Source organism: Tenrec ecaudatus, chromosome X, assembly GCF_050624435.1.
Source record: "Tenrec ecaudatus isolate mTenEca1 chromosome X, mTenEca1.hap1, whole genome shotgun sequence".
Taxonomy (NCBI): domain Eukaryota; kingdom Metazoa; phylum Chordata; class Mammalia; order Afrosoricida; family Tenrecidae; genus Tenrec; species Tenrec ecaudatus.
The window spans coordinates 120,596,972-120,606,281 of NC_134548.1; the positions used below are offsets into that span (position 1 = coordinate 120,596,972).

Genomic DNA, 9,310 nt, shown 5'->3' on the forward strand with positions numbered 1-9,310 from the left:
TCACAGTACTCCATTGTGGATGTGCACTGAAATGTCTCCATCCATTCTTCTACTGATAGACATTTAGGTTTCCAGCTTTTTGCAATTTAAGCAGTGCTGCACTGAACATGGGTGTGCATTTACCTGTTTGTTCTATGGCTCTTACTTCTTTAGGGTATATACCCAGCAAAGGGATTCATATAAAAACCTGAATCATATAGAATCTTTATTTCCAGTTGTCTGAATTGGCAACATACTGCTTTCCATGGTGTTTGAATATTTTTATATACCTATCAGTAGTCTGGGTGTTCCAATCTCTCTACAACATCTCTGGCATTTGTTTGGCTCATTTTTTAGAAAAACAACTTGCTGTCAGTGCTGGTGTAAGATACTATCTCCTCATTGCTTTGATATGAATCTCTTGAATGGCTAGTGATTAACAGCATTTCTTCATATTTGTTGGCTGTAATGTCTTCTTTCATGTCCTTTGCCCATTTTTAAATGAAATCATCCAGCTTTTAAGTGTTAAGGAGTTGCAGTTTTCCACGGCATTGTACTTCCAGATAGATATTGAGATCTGTTTTGACAATGACTACAACATTATTCCCCTTGATTTTTTTATTCATAGCACAGTAAACAATATGCTTGTCTTACTCCCAATGGCCAATACCAGTTCATTTTTTGTTCACTAAGGCCTAGGATATTGATCTTTATGGATTCTATTTCACTTTTGACAACTTCTAATGTTCCTCAGTGCAGTCATTGTCTACCCTACAATTTGATTATTAATGGATGATTGCAGCAAATAAAGATCCCCAAAGCTGTATTCCATCTACATGATTATGATCAACTGTACTTTGAGAAGGTAAGTCTTTCTCTCTTGTATTTTGAGTGCCTTCCAACCTGGGTTGCTCATCTTCCTGCAAGATGTCTTAGAGTTCCATGCTGCTATCCATGAGATTTTCAGTAGCTAATTCTTTAGATGTGGACACACACACACACACACACACACACACACATTCACTGCCATCCTGTTGGTGCTGGTTCAGAGCCACCCTATAGGACAAGATAGAACTACTCCTGAGAGTTTCTGAGTTTGTAACTCTTTACAATCCCGTTTTTCTCACATGGAGTGGCTGGTGGTTTGGAAATGCTGACCTTGCAGTTAGTAGCCCAGTAACCTTTACATCACCAAGACAGCCTGTTACTTATTCCTAGTCTAGTCTTAATCTGGAAGCACAGCTGAAACCTGTTAATCTTGGGTGACCCTGCTGGTATTTGAAATGCCAATAACATAGCTTTCAGCATCACAGCAACTCCGGAGTCACCACATTAAGACAAACTGACAGGCACATTGAGGTAGTTAGTTTATTGTGCCAACCTGACTGATAAACACATGTGGGGCTAATTGAGGGGCAGAAAGATAAATGGCTCAGTGAGTCTTGCCTTTCTAGTTCTTGGGTCTCTTGCTTTCTGATGGTTGGACCAGGGTGCAGCTGCCTTAGCCAGTTCCCTGCTTTAGCTGGCAAGGTTCACTTCCCATAAGACATCCCTGATGAGAAGCCACATGGACCTACCCTGATGCAGGCCTGGGTGCTGGAGCAGCCGTGTGGAGAACCCTGCCAGCGCTGAGATATTTACACATTCGCTGAGATATTTACACATTCACTGACACGGCTTTCTTCCTGTAGTCATCATCATAGTGTGTGTTTTGTGAGATGGAGGAGGACTTTGTGGATTGGTGTCGGACATATGGGCTAATGGGTTAATATTGGACTTGTGGACTTGGGAAGCACTGGGATGGGATATTTGGTTGATGTGCACTTACCCTTTATATAAAACTCTCTCTTATACACCTGCGGTGGCAGCAGAGATTGGAGCACTGTATACAATCTAAGGAATTCAACAAGGGGCTCCAGTGTTATTTACCTATGATGCAGAGCACGTTTCCTACTCTTTTCTAGAGCTATCCCCAGAGGCTTGAGAATAGTCCAAACAGTAAAGACATATCATGGAGCTACTTGTGGTTCTTTGTGCAGAATTCTTCTACGCACATTATAGTGCTCTTGCGTTGCGAGCAAGTGGCACCATTGGTGCAATCTTATTTCAGGAGGGGAACGTATAGGTAAGGTGCCGACTATGAGCTCACTGTGAGGTATCAGAGTAGGAAGAGATGACTGGTGTTCACCCGACCACTCTAGCACATATTTGGAAGATAACAATGTATTGGCATGCTGGAAAGTTCCACATGTTGATGAACGTCAAACCACACACTTCTTTTATCCTCAAATAGAGAAGGAGGTGGGAATGAAGTAGGCAACGAAGTGACTCAAATTCTTGGCTGTGTAGATGAAAAGCACAGTAAATATTGAGTGGCTCCAGCAAGGCTTACAGATCCTTCGGATTAAAGGAGAGGATTCACCTGCATCCCTTTTTGCTGCAAAAGGGTAGAGGAGGTAGGGTCAATGCCAATTGCCTAAAACAGTAATGTTGCAAGAATGAACGTTTGCTTTCCCTCTCTTGTGCTCAATTTAATCAGATCTTGAAACAATGTGGGATTTCACTGAGTTTTTACAGGAACTGGTTCTTTATCCTTCCGTCGGATGTTTCGGGAATGCATTATCACACCTGGAGTCATTGAATGCTGGGTCTGCATGCAATACTGAACAATCCCAAAGATGGCAATTTAAACTCATGACAGGCACTTAATTCAAAAGAGTTCTTATCAGAGTGTTCTTATAATGATTGGCAGCATCAACTCTTGATGCTTGGTCAATTAGGGCAAGCTTTTTTTACTGAGGTCTTCTGCTCATAGTGACAGCAAAGAGTTGCTTGATATCTAGAGCTAGCTTCCAAAGTGGAAGGTCAAGGCCTTGTTCAAAGTGTACTCATAGCCTCTACACAGGCTCACAGGGTATGCATATTTAACTATCACAGAGATCTGGGGAGACTTAAAGCATCATAAATTAATGAAGCAGCTATCACTACACTGAAATGTTCCTAGATCCTCAGAAAGCATCTTGAGAAATCTTGACTCCAATAAAATGTTCAAATTTTATAAAGGTCTTTGATACTGATTCATGTGTATATGGACCAATTTTTTCCTCAAAAGACCTTTGCACCACTCACACAGATCCTTGACAAAATATCTGAAGCAACTGTGTTTAAGTATTTGATAGTAAACCTTCAGGGTCGCTATCCTCAAAAGAGGAGAGGGATCCAAGCTGGGTTCCATATACTCCCTGGCTTTCTGCCTTTGGGAAATTTCCAAATTGTGATGGAGGGAGATGGAGCTCATGATAGAGAGGGGAAGAAAAGAGTTATGAGTTGCTAAATTGACTAAAATTTGCATGGTAGTTACTAAAAATGAGGTAGTTGCAGATATTTTCATAGGAGTATCACTTGGTCATTTAACTATATCCTAGTTCTTCATGTTCACAGGGCTTAGCAAATGTCAGCTATTAAGAGACTTACAGTTGAACAGATTTCAGAACTCACACAGTGCTGAGAATACAATAGAGTCCTGGACCACTAAGAGACCATAGTAGACACACCAGGCATTCATTTGACACCAACCACAAACTAGGAGTAACAGCTACATCCAAGGGACTAGAGGCATAATAGAAATACAAGGGTGTGATCGGTAGGTTTATTGTGCCAACCTGGCCAATAGGACCATGTGGGATTAATCAGGCTGCAGTTTGATTGAAGAGGAAAGAGAGAAATGACTCTGCAAGGCCCAGCCCTCTCTCTTGCTCTCTGGTGATCAGAGCATGCTAGAGCATGCTGGAGTATGCTGGAGCATGCATGCTGCTGCTGTAGCTAATTCTCTGCCTCAACCTGTGAGCTACACTACCTGTGGGCCAGACCAATCCATGGATCATGTCAGTAGAGCTTGAGGCTCCTTTGAGACCTGCTTTGCCACTCTGCTGCTATGTACATCGCTTGAGCTTGAAGCTGGTGGATTCTGTCACGTTACATTGCTTGCATTCCATATCCCATCCATGCCTGCTTCGCTAAGCTCCTGAGTACTGACTGTTGGTGACCCACCTTGCTGTCTGCTGCTTGCTGCCTGTGGGCAGACTCTGCTTGCCTTGTCTCAGGGAGGATCTGTGGTTTGCTTCCTTGACCTTGGACCCTGCAGCCCACCTGAGTTGAAGGAGTTCCACTATAGTAACTGTTCCCTGGACATGAGTTGAACTGAACCGTCTGTCCTGCTGTGTAGACTAATTAGCTGTCAAATTCCTTCTCACTGTATAAACTTATATATCTATATAATCATGTGTCATGATTTCATTTCTCTAGAGAACCCTGCCTAACACAAAGGGTAAGTTAAAAAAAAAGTATTGCTACTAGGGTTCCTATTCATACATGCACAGGTTTACCCCAATCAGTATATGTTTACATATGTCTCTACAATCAATAGATGACTGCAGGCAAGTTCTTTCAGTAATATACTTGTCTTAGGATGCCTTCAACAAAGGGTCCAATAGAAACAGTGTCTTCCACAGAGATGTGCTGGGAAAATTAAATTCAGTATAGAGACGTCAGCTCAGGAAATTTTTGTGCTTTTATTTTGGGGTTTTTTTTGGGGGGGGGACTTTCAGAGGGGTTTCCAAAGGGGTGTCTTGATATAATTTCCTTGAAGGACATACGAAAATCACAGAGTCTTATTAGGAAGAGTTTTAAGAAAATAGAAAGTACTTTAGTGTAAAAAGAGCTAGGGCATTTTGTTCCATCAAGACAAAGCGTCTTTTCCTTCTTCAAGGGTAGCAAAGGCTACCCTCTGAAAATTTATGAGACCTTACCATGTCCATCCTACTGCCCTGGTCAGGTCCCTTCAGTTCTTTTGGTTCCAAAACTCAAAGAAACATGTGAAAATGAACCTAATTTGGGTCCCTCAAATGTGTCCAAACTGTCTTTTTAATGAGGTGCAAATCTAAGAGAATGTTCTTTGGGAATAGATTAGAGAAATAGAAACACTAAGTTCAGGGTGCATAGACTAAATGGAATATATGTCAAGAAATAAAGGCTTTACATTTTGATATTTTTGCTTAATAGAGGTTTCTGTGATTTTTCAGCAATATTAATTTACTTACTCATGTCTACGGTCTAAAACTAGGCCTTGACAGAATGAATGTGATACATCAATAATTTAATTGCCTTCCAGAAACAACAATCTTCAGACAAAATTAAATGATAACGTTTCTACAATACATTATTCACAATCTCCATTTTATGAAGGGGCTACAAAAATGTCCCCGGGGAAAAAATCCATTGCCTTTTAACTTCATTTTTTAAGTGTTCTTGTATAATAAAATAATAATAACAAAAGACACGTGAAGAACTGGGAAATGTAGACCACAGTACAAAAAAAAAGTCAATAGAACGAGACTTAGACATGATCCAGCTGAATTAGCAAGGAAAAGAGTTTTTATAAATATGTTTAAGAATTAGGGGGAAAGGGGAGGGGGCAACTCTGTAAACTGATGTGAAAATCCAGCAGAGAAAAGAGAACTCTAAAAAGAACTAGATTAAAAATTTGGAAGTGAAAAATAATGCACTATCATTTGAATAGAAGATGACCAAACACACAGAAAAAAATTTTTTTAATTCACAAAGCAGGTTAGTAGAAATTACCCAAACTGAAGCAAAACAACAACAAAAACTATTAAGTATCAAAACAGAATAGAAAATCTATGACTTGACAGGCATCATCAAACGGTGCAGCATATATATAATTGGAACCTCAGGAAGGAAAGAAGCAAATGAAGCATGAAATATATTGTTAGGGGCATGTGCAGGCGGGGGTGATGATTATGACTCACACCTGCGTTCTGAGGACTCCGATGGTACGTCTGGCAGTTGTGTTCCCGTACAGTTCCATCCCCGAGGTGGCGGATGTGCACTAAAGAGGAGGAGCTTTGCTAATAGCCTTAGTGGATCAGGCTTGGATATCATGTTGCCTTTCAGGACTGCATGCACATCTGTGCAGCTAACACGACAAGCTGATGAAGTTACAAATGCGGAGCATGTAGTGAGGTCCTAATCTATATTTCTTGAATAGATGTAGCTAATATGTTGGCTCCTTATGCAGTATTGGATATCATGAGGAACTATATTGCAGAATATGACAAAACCTTAGTCTTTTATTATTATTATTATTAGTTGGGACTTAGTACACATATCATGTCATTCCAAATTTCAATCATGCGAGTAGAATGTACAATTACTACCACAATAGTTTCCAAACATTCCTTTTCTACATGTTCTCCTTGACGTTGTCTCCCTTTTGCCCCACTCTACTGCTATACTGCCCTCCCACTAACCCCTTATTCTACTTGCTGACCTTCTAGGTTCATCGATCCCAGGTTTCATATACCACAAAACAGGGAATCATATAACACAGCTTCAAGAGGCTCACTTCCATTGACATAACACCTCTGAGATACACTAATATGAACAAACAAAAATGTGATGAAAACAATACAAACCAAAAATACAGAAACTTTTCATCTTTAATAAAATACACCATGAGCTAAATCAGGTAGAAAGTGCCCCCAGACTTTAAGAAGTTTATATGGAATTGTTTGATCAAATAGATGAAAACTTGAAATACATTCCGCCGAAAGAGTTAAAGGTCATGGCCTCAGGTCTCACTATGCAGGCCTCATGTATCACAAAACCCCAAATTCCAGAAACCAAACAAAGAAATCTAAGGTTAATGGCAGCTAAGAAGATAAATTTAATATTGAATGATGCAGAAAGCAACAAGAGGAGTTGGTAAGAATACACAGTCACTGTACACACACACACAAACACACACACACACACACACACCAAACAAACAAACCAACAAACAATCTAATAGATGTCTCACCATTTCAGGAGGTAGGATATGATTAAGAGCCAATGGTGCTGAAGGAAGAAGTTCAAATTGTACTGACTGAACACATTAACTAAAAACAAGGGGCTAGGAATTGATGGAATACCTATTAAAATGTTTCAGCTAAAGAAGGTGAAGAAGCACTCACTTGTCTATTCCAGGAAATTTGGAAGACAAGCTACCTGGCTAACTGACTGGAAGAGATCCATATTTGTGCCCATTCTAAAGAAAAGTGAACTCAGTAGAATGCTCAAACTACAGAAAAATATCGTTGATATAGCACGAAAGGGAAATGTTGCTGGAGACCACCCAACACCAGTTACAGCAGCACCTGGACAGGGGGCTGCCAGAGGTTCAGGCCAGATTCAGAAGAGACCGTGGAACAAGAGATATCATGACTGATGTCAGATGGATCTTGGCTCAAAGCAGAGAATATCAGAAAGATGTTTACTTGTGTTTCATTGACTATGACAAGGCATTTGACTGTGAGGATGATAAAACTCTGAATAACCTAGAGATGAATGGGAATTCCAGAACATTTCATTGTGATCATTTGAACCATGCATATGGATCAAGAGGCAGATGTGTGAACAGAACAAGGAATTACTAAATGGTTTAAAAACAGGAAAGGTATGTGTCTGGATTGTATCCTCACACAGTATTGGTTCAATTTTTATACTGAGAAAATCAGCAGAGAAGCAAGATTATATGAAGTGTGTAGCATCAGGATTGGAGGAAGGCTTATTAACAACCTGTAATATGAAGATAACCCAACCATGCTTGCTCAAAGTGAGGAGAAATTGAAGCACTTGTTGATGTAGCTCAAGGATTGCAACCTTCAATGCGGATTAGAATTCTGTATAAAGAAGACAAAAATCCTCACCAATGGACCAGCAGGTAACATCATGACAAATGTAGAATAGGTTACAGTTGTCAAGGATTTTATCTTGCTGGGATCCACAATCAGTGCTTGTGAAAGCAGCAGTCAAGAAATCAAAATACACACTGCACTAAGTCAATGTGCTGCACAAGACCTCATTACAGTACTGAAGAGCAAAGACGTTACTCTGAGGACAAAGGGGAGCCTGATCCAAGCCACGGTATACTCCATTGCATCGTCTGCATGTGAACATTGGACATTGAATGAGCCATACCAAAGAAGAAACAGTTCATTTGAACTGTGCTGGAGAAAAATGTCGCTAGTACCATGAATGCTAAACTTTCCTCTAGTTCTTAAATGCTTCCTGCCCCCCGCTATTATGATCCCAATTCTACTTCCCAATCTGGCTAGACCAGAGGATGGACATTGGCACAGATAGCAACTGGAAACACAGGGAATCCAGGATAGATGACTCCTCCAGGACCAGTAGTGAGAGTGGGGATGCCTGGAGGGTGGAGAGAATGTGGGGTAGAAAGGGGGAATTTATTACAAGAATCTACGTATAGCCTCCTCCCTGAGGGAGGGACAGCAGAGTAGAAGGCGGGGGGAGATGTCGGACAGTGTAACATATGACAAAATAATAATGATTTATGAATGATGAAGAGTTCATGAGGTAGGGGGGAGTGGGGAGGGTAGGGGAAAATGAGCAGCAGATATCAAGGGCTCAAGTAGAAGGCAAATGTTTTGAGAATGATGGTGGCAACAAATGTACATATGTGCTTGACACAATGGATGTATGTATGGATTGTGATAAGAATTGTACGAGCCCCCAATAACATGATTTTTTTAAAAGAAAAAAATACTAGGAGACTAAAAAAAAGACAAACTGATCCATGTTGGAAGGAGTAAGACCAGAGTACTCCTTAGAGGCAAGGATAGCAAGACTTTGTCTTATATACTTTGGAAATATTGTCAGGAGAGACTAGTCCATGGAGAAGGACATCATGATCAGTAACATGGAGGGTCAGTGAAGGAGCCCAAGGTCCTCAATGAGATGGATTGACACAGTGGCTGCCTCAATGGGCTCCGGCATAGGAACCATTGTGAGGCTGGCACACGGCTGGGCAGTGTTTCATTCTGTGGTGCAGAGGGTCACTATGGGTTCAAGCCAACTTGATGGCACTTAATAACAAAACAACAAGTTAGAACTTAATATCACTGTAAAACAACAAAGATTTGTGGCAAAAGAAGCTAACGGAAAAGAAAAGGGCTGTCATAAGAAGCAGAGAAGATTGCACACATGACAAATTTTTCATTTCAGTAGAAAAGTGATGGGCAAAAAACCCTGTAAAAGCATCTTCCCTAAATTGAAGAAGCTAACGTTATTAAGAGTGGATGTTAAGTTTTATGCTGCACACAAATATACCACCTCAAACAAGCACAAATTGACCCCAGAATATATGGAGTTAAAAAAGTGCCAGGCCATTGCTTCTAATAAGAAGGTAGACTTTGACAATATTGTCAGCATGCTTGTGAGTTCCTCCCGTGTTTTGAAATGTGCAGAT

At 40.6% G+C, this 9,310-nt stretch overlaps 1 pseudogene; it reads left to right on the forward strand.

The window, feature by feature from the left end:
* Positions 1-5,828: 5,828 nt before the first annotated feature.
* LOC142433680 (erlin-1 pseudogene) lies at positions 5,829-6,766 on the forward strand (annotated as a pseudogene).
* The last annotated feature ends 2,544 nt before the right edge of the window (positions 6,767-9,310 follow it).